General features: G+C 37.7%; 1 long non-coding RNA gene across 1 annotated transcript in view; it reads right to left on the reverse strand.

The window, feature by feature from the left end:
- Positions 1-9,434, reverse strand: part of LOC122199254 — a 211,844-nt gene extending 202,410 nt beyond the window's left edge. The window contains exon 1 of the long non-coding RNA XR_006193443.1: positions 9,281-9,434. This is a non-coding gene — a long non-coding RNA (uncharacterized LOC122199254). The remainder of the gene's footprint in view (positions 1-9,280) is intronic.
- Between the last annotated feature and the right edge of the window lie 4,114 nt (positions 9,435-13,548).

The raw sequence follows: 13,548 nt of genomic DNA on the forward strand, positions 1-13,548 counted from the left end.
GCCTTTAATGTATATCTTCTTAGGAAATACTATGGTTCTCTTTAGGAACCCACTGTTATAAGAAATTCAAGTAGAACATCTGCTGATATGTATGCAAGATTTAATTATAGAGACCAGGGATACACATATTCAAATCCATACTAGTACCTCTACCTGATTAGCCTTCAAATATGTACACAAACTTTCAAATATAGCTAGCTCTGATAAAGTTTAGTTCACTTAATCATAAACATAAACTGATTTCTTCACATGGCTGCATTAAAATGTCAGCGTTTGGATAGCCAAAAGCAATTAAAACAATTTGAGTATTTATACTGTGCCCAAAAGAGTGATACAAAAGTACCCCAAATCCACCTTCCCGGTATTTCCACTTCTCGATATTGCCCTTAAACTGCATCTGCTTTTTTTTTCTTCCCTCATTCTAAGCCACCAAAAACCCTCTCCATAACTCTACTGTATCATTCATTCTCTTATCCTTTTCCTTCTTACACTCTCTGGCCTAGTTCATTATGCATTTACCCTCCTCTCCCACTTTACACTCTGTCTTCCTCTTCCTCCTTTTCTTTGTATCTCCTCTTCCTCATCATTTCTTCATCTATATCTTTGTCTTCATCTTTTGTTTGTTTTTTCAACTTTACCAGTTACCTGGATTCTATAAGAAAATGGAGAATCCAGGAAGGAACACTTGTTTCTCCACAGAAATGCTGGTCAGTGAGAAGAGATTTCACATATTTCCTGTTAGTATCATTTCTTTCATCCTAGTCACATACAACCGCAAAGGAATTAAAAATCCGTCTGCATTCGAATTCAGAGACACTTAGTAAACAAAAATACTCAAACTTTCCTCAGCTCTGTCCTCAACTGTAAAATGGGAACATGATGACATAGATTACGTAATTCACAAAAACATGTGATAAAATGAGATAGTATGTGTCAATAAGCCACAAAAAAATATTAACCTAAAATATTACTTATCTGATGAAACTTTCACCAAAAATTATACTGGTGATGATCTGCCATTCTTCTTTTTCCGCTAAAAATACTACAGTATAGCTATAATAAAGGACACCTCCGTCTCACACTCAGTCCAAATAATTTAGGTAGATTTGAACCCTCTCTAACCTAAGGATGACCATGAGACGCAAGTTAATCACAGCAGCACTTCCACTTAGCCAATTTCAGGCATGAACAAATTAACAAATTTAAACCAAAAAAGTCCAGAACTATTTTGCTTTTTAAGTAACACTAACTATTCTAATAATTATTTTTAAAAATAGAAATTATTTCTTACCCAAACAAACAGGTAAGAAATGAGGAGGGTATTATATTTCATACACTCAGAAAAATGGGCTAATGCAAGCATTGTATCACTAACATGTTTTTCAATGTAGCTCTTAGGGCACCATTCATAAGTGGAAAAAGAATAGAAAGGATCATTATGAATGAGAGATTTCAATGGCCTAGACCTAGAAGTAGCATATATATCTCCATCCACAGTCCACTGGCTAGAGTTCACTCTCATGTTCTTTCTTAGAAACTGTCGACCTAGAAAAACTTATCCATGACTACATTACACGATGGAAAGAAGAGAATGATTCTTTGGTGAAAAACAAATTTGCCATGATATTTACACTGTTGATGAAGAAAAGTTCTACTTCTCTACCTAAATTGAACCCAGGGACATGGAGAACTAAACTGCTAGAAGGAATTTTTGCATGGATCTTAGAAAAGGAGGAAAACAGAAGAAATCCTAATCATGTCATTGAGGCCCTGAATCAAAATACAAAAGAGGCAAAAATAACCCTAAATGTGAAAAATACTTCCTCTTTTTTGGTCTAAGAATGTTTGACCTAGGATTTCTGTCAAGAGTTAGTTAAGGGTCATGGCTATTTTAACCCAATGGTTAAAACCATTGACTGTTCAAATCCTAATCCTCTTGTCTTTGACATTTACTAGCTGTGTGAGTGTTGGGAAAATTGTTAATCATTTTGAGCCCCTCTTCCTTAAATTGGGTTATACGCATCAAATTCTCAGGAGGGTGCTCAACATACAGTTAATGAGTAAGAGTGCAATAAATATTAGCTACATTTATTATTATAATAATTATTATTTCTATTCATTCTAAAGTACATGACTTAGCCTTTCTTATTTCTTCTATAGTCTTTAGAGGGACATAAAATACACTGTTAGGAATTCAGAAGGGAAAGAAACTGACAAAGTCTATACTTATATCTTTTTATTCTTCCCAGTACCATATACCCTCCAGTTACCTTTTTACCTCTTTTTGTTTTATGCCTCCTGTATCTATATCACTGTTGCTTATTACCCCTGACACATACTACCTTCCACTGAGCCATCCTGACCAAGGGGCTCAGCCCTATATTCCTGCGCCCCTAAAGAATATTTCTGCAGATGCTTCACTAAAATGCACTGTTGCTCTCACTGGGTCTCACAACCATTTTAATACATAAAATAAAGGGTTATATTAGATGATGAAAAATGTTTTAGGACTAATTTAGTCCATAATTTAATAATATTTTAGCAAACATTTATTAATCAATTATTAGAAATCACTCACAAGAGCTGGGATCTATGACATGACAAAAGAAGACAGAACTCATGGCCTTGAGGGACTCACGTTCAAAGAAAATAAGTCAAAGAATTAAAAAACATGATAAGTCATTTTTAGATGTAATAATGGAGGCCAGAGGCTTGTGACAAACCCAAGAAGGGCTGTGGCCTTTGTTGGTTAAGTGAGTAGGAAGGATCTTCAAGAATTGCTTCCTGAGAAGTTGGCACCTGACTTGATTCATAACTAGGATTACAAGGAGAAAACAAGACAAAGAGCAGACAGGGAGGTGGTTTAGCCATACTGGACAGTATAAGTGAAGCCTTAGTGGAAAAAAATGATACACTTTGGGGAGAAAATTTCAAAGATTCTGACATATACAGTACCAGACAAGCAGGGTGGATATGAGAGATATGCAGGAGAGCAAAATTAAAGGCAGTATGGCTAAAACCTGTTCAGATGATTAAACACAGGAGCCATCAGGGGCAGAAAAAGAAAGAAAATCTGATAAAGAAGAAGGATAGGAAGGGACTGAATAACTGGAGGCTCACTTCATGACAGACCTCAAAGCGTAACTATTTAAATTTATCTTTCCTGAGAAATCTTAGCTTCTGGCCAAGATGGAATAATAGGAATTGGATTTACCCTTCAGCCCCAAATGACTAGATAACAGACAAAATATATGCAAGAAAGTTTTGAAGACACTGGCCATCTGGCAATAAGACAGTGATCTCTAAGAGACAGAAAATAAATAAGAGAATCCTTAAGATTGCTAAGGCTTACTATATGGAGAGAGATTGCAGTATGAGGCCCAAGGAGAAAAAACAGGCACAGCCTGTAGGACTTTGAGACTTAGAAGAGGGAGTTCAGAGTGTAGGGAGAACAAGGTGACCTGAGTTCACAGAACAGAGTACTAGCAAAGGAAGAGCTGCACAGAGAGAGAACTTAGAATACATATAGAGGAGTTCTTTTGAGCGTTCAGTAAAGTCTTGATCAACACCTATGTGAGAGGATACTATGGAAGGTTGGCAAAGAAACACCCACAAGAATAAGAGGGAATAGTATCTGAGACTCACCAGGTTGGGAATAGTGCCTATTACCAACAGTAAGGCTCGGAAACCTATAATTCACGTGCTATTGGACAAGTACTCAAAGAGTCTTGCTTCAATAGTGGGAAATAATTAACCACTGAGTAAACACTATTCTGACCCCACCTAGTAAAACTTAAATCAGGATCTGAAAGAATCAAACTATTTCTAAGTGACTTAATAGCTTCTGTGCAAGAAAGATTTAACATACCAGGCCTGACTGCTATCCTTTGAAAGGTGTGCATACAAGGTTGGCATTGGCTGGTATCTGTGAATTTGGGTTTGGGGACAGTTCCCACCATTAACTGATAAGAGCAACTTGCTGTGCCTAAACTGACTGAACAAATAATATGATTTATACCGAACATCTTCTCTCTTTCTGGCACTCTGAAATCTGTGTACTTGACAAACTGGGGGTGTTACCCTGATTGGCAATATTTCATACGTGTCACAACTCATTGCTGGGGGCCTTAAATGCATCCTGTGTGATTCCACTCTGGAAGGATTCTCGGAAGCTTGGGCCTTATTTCCCTCAGACTTTGTCCCATGTGCTTTTATTCTTTGCTGATTTTTTAAAATCCTTTCTTTATAGTAAATCAGTCTTGAAAGTATGACTCTGTGCTGAGACCATGTGTTTTCCTAGATAATCACTGAAACTTGGCCTGGTCTTACGGACCCCCAACACAGCATCTAAACAAAAAACTCAAGAATACCCATAAGACTTTAAAGTATACAAAATCTAATAGGGTAAAATCTAAAGTGACTGCCGGATAATAATAAACTACTAGGCAAACAATAAAGCAGAAAAACTTAAGATATAAGGAAGAAAGAAAAAATCAATTAAAAATCACCCAGAACGGATAGATGTTAGAATCAGAGGACAGGGAATTAAGACAATTAGTGTAAGTGCATTGCATACACTAAAATATAATAAATATATTAAGACATGGAATATATTTATAAAAGACAAAAATAAATATTCTGGAAAATGACACACAAATGTCTGAGATAAAATATCACTGGATAGAATTAAGAGAAGATTAGAAATTACAGAAGAAAAAACATGAGCAGTAGGACTTTAAACAGTCAAAATATATGAACCCTGGAGTGCGTGGAAGAAAGAGAAAAGGTTAAAGAGAAAAACATTATAAGAAATAATGCCTCCAAATTTTTCAAACCTAATGAAAACTATACACCAAAGGATCCAAGAATCTCAGCAAACTTCAAACATAAGAAATATGAAGAAAACTACACAAAGGTATATTATCAAATTTCACACAACATGTAATAAAGGAAAAATCTTAATAGCGTACAGAGGAAAAAGCTCCATTACAGAGGAATACATGTAAGAAATTCCACAGATTTCCTATCAGAAACAATGTAAATGAGGAGACAATGGAGCAACAAAATCAAAGTACATTAAAAAAACTATCAATCCAGAATTTTATGTTTATGTAAATTTTCCTCAAAAATTGAAAGCAATAAAGGCTCTTGAGAAATTAAAAGTTGAATGAATTCATCATCAAATTCTCACTAAAAGAAATGCTAAAGGAAGTTTTTTAGGTGGAAGAGAAATGATACCAGATAAGAAACATTTGCCAAAGGAATGAAGATAATAGGAAATGGTAATGATGTGAGAAAATATAAGACATTTTCTCATTACATTACTTTAAAATAAATTGACTGCTCTAACAAAAATAAGAACAATTCAGTATTGCGGTTTATAACATAAATAGTAATAAAATATATGGCAACAATGGCAAAAAGACCAATAAGTAAGGAGTGGAACAATACTTTTGTAATATTCTGATATTTTACATAAAATGTTATAATAACACTTTAAGTTAGATTTTAATAAGTTAAGATGTATAGCATAAGCCATAAATAACCAATAAAAAAGAATTATAACCTAATATGTTAGGGAAAAGAGATAAAATTCTAAGACTACTAAATGAACAATGACAACAAAAAAGCATAAAAATTCACAATAACAAATGGGCAAATGGAAAACAAGTAGCAGTTTTAGATTTAAACCTAATCACATCAAAAATCCCACTAAATGTAAATAAACAAAGTAATCCAATCAAAAGACATAGAATGATCACAGGATATTTAAAAAAAAAAAAAAAAAAAAAAAAAGCAAGGCCCACTACAGGTTGTTTGGAATATTTGTAAACTAAATTACACAATTATGTGTAACCCATTGGTTAAAACGAAATCAAAAGGTAAATTAGAAAGAAATTTTAACTGAATCAAAATGAAACCACAAGATAAATCACTAAGACAATACATGGGGTCAATTTATATTCTCAAATCAGTGGCCTCAGCTTTCACCCTAAAAAATTAGAAAAAGGTTAGCTAAAAGTAAGCAGAAGAAACAAAAGTAAATACCAATTAGCAAATTTATTGACTTCATTATCACATCATTTCCTTTACTATAATGTTTAAATCTGATTTTCAAGTAACACATGTGAAACCTAAAACTTCCCTAAAACAGTGTATTAGAAAAAGCAAAAAACAAAAAACACACCTATAAAATTGCATATACTTGATTCCAGCAATTCCATTATTGGTCATTCATGCTATGGAAATGATCTTAATAGATTAAACTATTGTACAAAAATGTTTACTACCACAATATTTATAATAGCAAAACTTGGAAACTATCTGACTATCCATATAATGGGAGAACGATTAAATAATCTTTGTGTATCAACTCAATAGGATGTGATGCAGCCTTTACAAATCATGATTGGAAAGTCTGATAGTTGGAATTCTTATTAATAATCATAATTACAACTATTTTCCCCTTCCCTTCTCCCATGGACAGAGAGGGAGGGAGGCAAAGCACAAGAGACTCTTAAATACAGAGAACAAACTGAGAGTGGATGGGGGTGGGGGGAGAGGGGAAAATGGATGATGGGCATTGAGGAGGGCACTTGGTGGGATGAGCACTGGGTGTACGTAAGCCAATTTGACAATAAATTATATTAATTTTTTTTAAATAATCATAATTAGAATTAGTTCAACATAGCACTAGAAAAAGAATGATCACAAAGACTTCGAATATCCTATCTTTTCCATCTAACCACCACAACTTTGCCCATGCACATGCCATAGCTTGCCATAAATGAAATAATGTACAAACACAACTGAATGTGAATATACAGATACTGGTAAGCATTGAAAGTAAAAAGCCACATGGTGAGATTTAGGATTTTCTTCTGAATGTGTAAATTCCTATTGTTTTTTGGACAATAATTTCACTTTAAATGAAGAACAGTACTACACTTTTCCCAATTCATCAGGGGTTTAAGTGACTTGAATGATCACCCTTGAGCAGTCATCATGGCAGTACCTACACTATAGCAGAAAAATCTGAGAACTGAGGTATTTATCCATTGATGATTCAACATCCTGACCATCCCTTCTCAACCTTCCCAATAATCACTGTATAAAAATCATATAGATAATTGAAACAGATTTTTTCCCTTCAATAATCGTTTCAACTCTCAGCTCACTTTGCTGTTTAAAATCTGTTTCAGTAATATTCCTTCAACTTTAATTACATATGAACCACCTGGGGATCTTGTTAGAAGGCAGACTTTGGTTTGGTAGATTAAGATGGGGCCCGAGAGTCTTCATTTATAACGAGTTCCCAGGTGATGCCAATGCTGCTGGTCCAAAGACCATACCTGAGTGACAAATCACTTGGGACTTGAGTAATTTACTTATCTGGTGACTCTTGATCATTCATATACTCATATATGTGTGTAAACGGACACACAAATATTTTAATTGTTACGTCAGTTTTAACCATCACCATCAAGGAAGTTTTGGAAAGATACCTACTGCTTCTAAATTCTTTCTAAATGAAGGAAAGAAAGGTGGGGTGGGGGGAGAGAAAAAAGAGACAGACAATGAAAAAAAGAAGGAAGGAAAGAAGAGAGAAAAAGGGAGAGAGGGAAAGAGAAAAACTGTTGAGTTAGTTGATGCTTGAAGGAAGCTTAAGTTGAACAATGATAAAAACAAAATCTGGTTGCAAGTGCTTATAAAGTATCAATAAACTCCAGTAACTCTTGCTGATGGAAAAAAAAAATACATGTTCATTTCTCAAATTACGAAACTCTGAAAAGAAATAAAGGAGAAAGTAAATCCTTGCAATACAATCAATAAGACATAAAATTTGCATATACATGTATATATTATGTTAAATAAATGTCTTTTAATATGAAAAGATACATATTAACACTGTATATCATTGGTTATTTTTGTAGAATTGCAATCAACATACCATATTTGTATCTTTGCCTTTTACTTTTATAACAGCATATATGTTCCCTGAGGTCCAAGACTGTGCCTTTGATGTTTTATATTATTCTAACAGTACCAATTAACATTGTTAAGCATTTATTGTATTCTAGAAATTACACTAAGAACTTTACAGATATTATTACAGATATTATATCATTAATATCCTTATAACAAGAATAAGTAAAAACTACTGTTAATTGATTACGAATACAAATCGTATTTCAGGAGTCTGAAAATTACGTTTTAAGTAGGGGGTTTTCATTTCTGGTAACATCAGTTTGATACACTGAATGAAACCCAAAAATTCTGGATTAAATATTTAAAAAACATGGAGATGCCATTCCGAGTCCAGAAAAAGAGAAGCGCAACAGAAATGTAGGCACGAGCAAAAGGACTTTAGCTTAAGCCATCTGTAAATCCATGGCGATGGAGCTTCAGTTTAAATGGTCATGATTATGGGGCACAGAAAATAAAGTCAGACTGGAGAATTTCACATGAAGCTAGGACTCAAAATGGCTATACCCGGCTATACTTTTTTTTTTTTTTCCCCAGTCACATTCACCAATTTATTTATTCACATTCTCTACTCCCAGCAAAGGGGCAGAGAACTGAAATAATCATACAGCTCAGTTCAACGTTCATTATTCTTTTTGGTTTTTGTTTGTTATTTGTGGGGGGGGGGGGTGCAAGGTTATTTTTTTTAATTCTAGTTAGTTAATATATAGTGTAATATTGGTTTCAAGAGTAGAATTTAGTGATTCATCACTTACATATAACATAGCATTTGTATTTATATATATATTTATATATTAGGGGCATTATTGAAGAGATAATGGCTTGGAATTTTCTAAATTAAAGAAACACACCTCCTCAACTATTTCATATGCTGGTTAGTTCCCAAACATAATAAAAATAAGTCCATACTTATACACATTGTATTCACGCTGCAAAGCATCGGAGACAGGTTAAAGGTATTAAAAGCATCCAGAGGGATAGACAAAAATGTCTACCAAAAAAAAAAAAAAAAAAAAAGGTTTAAACTACCTTTCCATGATAGAAGTCAGTGGAACCTACAAATTGCTAATACAAAATTACTAGGCAAAACTATTCTTCCCCCCAACCCCAAGAAGACTGTCAAATAAAGATATTTTAAAGCTACCAAAAAGTAAATGTTGATTCTCCCAGTCGAGAATTGCCTGGTGAAATCTGGAACTGGTTTTGCCCCGGAAAGTGGGTTAGGAGAGACAGAACACAGAAGCCGGCCTCCCCAGATCGGTCGGCAGCGGTTTTAACAAGGAAGTGAACTTACTTTAGGAGGCTTATCTCGCCCAGCAGCAAGATGAGTAGATCTCTGAACCTGCCGGCCAACATCCTAAAAGTTTATCTGGAGGCCTAAAGGTTTCCTCCAGCATGGCACCCTCCGGGTCACAACACTCTGGTCTCTCAAGGCTGCGTCGCGGAGAATCGCCCCCCTCGTATAACGGTGGGCGGAGCATGCTCTCCAAAGGCAGGGAACGAACGAGGAGCTTGCGCTTGCCTGGAACCGGGCGGGTCAACTGGAGGTCGTGCTCTCTCTGGGTGACCTCCTCCAACACTCCAGCCAAGGCGACCGACTGGCGGTTACAATCTTACACACCCCGATATGCCCTGAGCAGTCAGTAAGGGGCTTTATTAGCACGGAGGTGGCTCATTGGGTGCTATCTGCCTGCATTGGAGGCGGCTGCAACCGCTGTAATAGAAATACATGCCAGAGAAAACACAGATTGAGACAATGAGTAACAACTTTTTTCCCACTAAGAACCCTCGGATCTGCATCACTGATTTAGTAGGTTTCCTACCTAGGCTTGGGGTTGGGGCATTCAGGGCATTTACTTGTGTCCTCTGCAATTTAGTAAAGATGATACATTCGACTCATCGGGTGTGAACACACCGCATTCTGTTTGGATAATAGCACAGGTTACTTCTTGCGACGCCTGGTCATTATTAACGAGGGCTGATGTATTTTGGAGGACAGCTGTTTTCATCACAGACATTTCGGGGTTTAGTAAGGACAGGCTCTGTTGGCTGTCATTTATGTTTTGCTGGGTGAATTTTGGGTGCTATAATATCCCCTAGGCCAATAGAGGGAAAAGAGATCGTGGCCAAATTAGTGTATCAGTGGGAAACAGAGTGTAGCATCCTGATCTTGAAGAGAGGGAGGCTGGCAGCTTTAGGGATTTGACCTGGGTGTGCACAGCATAAATGTAGGCCAGGGCAGGCAGTGCTGTCAGGCCTGAGGAGACGGACTACGGGTGGGATACGCCAGACCAGGACCCCCGTCTTCTCCCGTCTTTCAATGGTGCGTGTTTCATTTCAGTTCTAGTGTATTTCAACAGGCCTGGCTTGCGGCAGGACAACAGGATCCCAGGGGAGATTAAGTAGTTCCCCCTCACCCAGGGGTTTGAAGTAACTCACCCATCCCCAGGGGACATTCCACCACAAATTCTGGTAGACAATTCTTCCCAGGCATGATGAGACTTGGTATTCTCAGCAGCACAGTACCTTGGTCCATGTTACCATGGGGTCATGGCTGTTTCCTATGACTTCCAGACCTTTACATGTTGGGTGCCTCAGCAGGGTTCCCCAATCTCTCCTATGGGGTAACAAGTCCTACTGGTTGATCATGCAAATTGAGAACATAAGACCCCAAGAATTAGACAGCAGTAACTGACAGACAAGATGGGTTCCCTCATGTCAAGGGTGAGAAACTAAAATTTTGATCAGATCAAATGAGCTTGAGGAACAAAAACCAGTCAGCACAGCCTGGGGTGACAAACCTGCATAGAACTCAGCAAAATTCACACAAAGACCCCTGCAACACATCCTGTCATGCTCTTCAGTGGCTGCCACATCATGAAACTGCTACCACAAGGGGTGAGCTGCATCCTGCTTGCCACTCTGATCCTAAAGCTTGCAGTTTGGGACTTGAGTCTGGCCAATGTCCATAAAGGGCCCAGAATTTGCAGGATTTGCCTATTTAACCCGGAGCTTAAAACTTCCCCTTTGGAGAGTTCTTTCAGTTTGTAGCCAAAAGTCGGGTCTCCCCAGTTTGCGAATTACATGGCACTAAAACTTTTCCTTGCCTCTGACTAAATCCTTGCATTCAGGATTTTTTTTGTTGTTATTGGCAAAATGTATTAAAACCTAGGATAGTACCTCAGTCCACCTAGCCAAGATGGTTTTACTTGTTAGTAATTCAATCTGCTGCTTTAATATTCCATTCTTCCTTTCTACCAACCCTGCTTCTTTTGGGTTATGAGGGCTATAGACCTTCCATTCAGTGTCATGTTCTTTTGCTCAATCTTGCACATCAGAACCTTTAAAGTGTGACTCAGTCAATGTCTATTCGACAAAGGTATTCACACATGGTGCTCAGTTTCTCTAATCCCCTACTGGTGACAGCCTGGCTTGCGAGGCAACAAGGGAAACCTTCTATTAGGCCAGATGTGGTGTCCACAAAAACCAAGGCATAGTTTTGAACCATCACTTGAAGTGAGGGGGCCAATATAATCAAGTTGCCAATCCCTCACCAGTTGGGCATTCTGGTGGATGGCCCTAGACTCCTTTAGGAGTTGCCTTGGGTGTTTAGAACATACATGGGCATGCTGCTAAGGCATTAAACAAATCCCTGTATTTCAAGGGCACTCTGACATCCTCGACAATACCCCATCCCACACGAGTGCTGTGGTGACCACTTTTCTATGCATCCAATCTGTTATATCTACTGAGGGGTCACTTGCTAGGTAGGGCTCGTACCCAGGCTAGGGTGTCAGCTTCTTGGTCAGCAAGGAGTGATAGCACTTTTTGAGCTGAGATGTGGAAAACAGAACTGCCTCAGGCTCTTGCAGATGAAGCCAAATGTCTTTCCATATATCCCGACTGAACAAGGGCTAATTCATGGTCATTCACTCCTCGACTTCCCATTGTCCAAAGCCATAGGCCTAATCTCTTGAGAGCAGCTCGACTGAGGGTGCAAAGGGTTAATGGCCAGGGTTCATGAGTGATCACCAGCCAAACTATTCGGAGTTCAGCCCCCTGTCTGCTGTGGTTAGTTCCTGTTTCCATCCAGATGGTGTCAGTGTTGGGCTGAATAGTGAGTACAATCCTTGTGGATGGGTTGCCCCAGTTACACCCATCTGTAGGCATCAGCGGAAATTTCCCCCACTTCCTCTCTTTAGGCCACAGGAACCCCAGGGGTAGGAGCGTTTGGAAAATCCATATACTCTACAGGGCCTAGTAGCACCCGCAATTCTGTGTGTGTGTGTGTGTGTGTGTGTGCACATGTGTATGCTACTGGTGATGTTTCTCTGGAAAACCCTGGACAGAGATAGTGAGAGACATTAGTGGTTGTAGCTATGAAAAGATAGCATGAGGGATCCTTGTGATTAAAGTATTCTGTATCTTAACTGTGGTAATGTTCTATACTTGTGATAAAATTGTATAGAATTACACACATGCACACACAAATGACTGTATGTAAATCTGGTTAAATCTGAATAAAGTTGATAGATGATATTGTCTATTTCCTGGTTTTGATACTATACTCTCTTCATGAAAATATTATCCTTAGGGAAAACGGGTGACGAGTACATGGGATGTGTCTTTGCTATTTTTTATAACTGCATTTAGGCTATAATCGTCTCCAAAAATTTTTAAAGTAATATTTCAAAAAAAATATAAAATGGATACCATGTTCCAGGGTAAGATGCAAAGTTATTATGAGAACTTGCAAAGCTCTTTGAAATCTAATTCTGTTACCTCAGCTGTCTATCCATCTCCAGATTACAAAACACGTTTAAGTTATGGGGTAAAAAATTGATGTAAGAAGATAGCTGTTGGTGAGGGCTCTGCATTATTTCAGGTCCAAGATTATCCCAAGTCACCCAAGAGAGGTGACACGTGTCTGTCTCTCATCTGAAGTCTAGGAAAGAAACTACAGTGGGACCACTCAGAGGACCTGATATTTGTCCATTAACGGTTATTGGACACAAAGGGCCAGTGTCTATCTCAGGCTTGAATTTCACATGGTAGAAATGTGTGTTTGGCTTACTGCTCTGACAAAGGTACAGAGAGAGTTTGCTGCTTTCAGGGCACTGTTCCAACATTCCTGGAGTTGTTTGGGGAAAAAGAATACCTAGGTGTTTACTATGAACAAAAGATGCAAGAATGGGCAGAAGATAGCTGGGCCTAACACTGAAAACTCAGTAGTTAAAGGACTCCTGGCTTGCCAAAATACATGTGCATTTGGCTGCATCAAGGAAAATGCAGGAAAATCCCTAGGGATGGGGCCGTGTCCCTTAAACTCTCAGATAGTCAGTGGTAAATACTTGTCAAATCTAGATGCTAAATTATCTTTCATTTTAGACTGTTAAGAACTTTGTACATCCTTCCCCATGCCCCTGACCTTCCTTCCTTAAAAATACTTCGTGCTTTTAAATCATTTGCCGGTTTACTCTTTGATCAGATTCTCCATTCTTGCTCAGTTCTGTTCTAAATTGCAGAAAACTCCATTTCCCAAGAACTTGCCCGTCTTCATAT

Source organism: Panthera leo, chromosome A1 (genome assembly GCF_018350215.1).
Source record: "Panthera leo isolate Ple1 chromosome A1, P.leo_Ple1_pat1.1, whole genome shotgun sequence".
In the NCBI taxonomy this organism is placed as follows: domain Eukaryota; kingdom Metazoa; phylum Chordata; class Mammalia; order Carnivora; family Felidae; genus Panthera; species Panthera leo.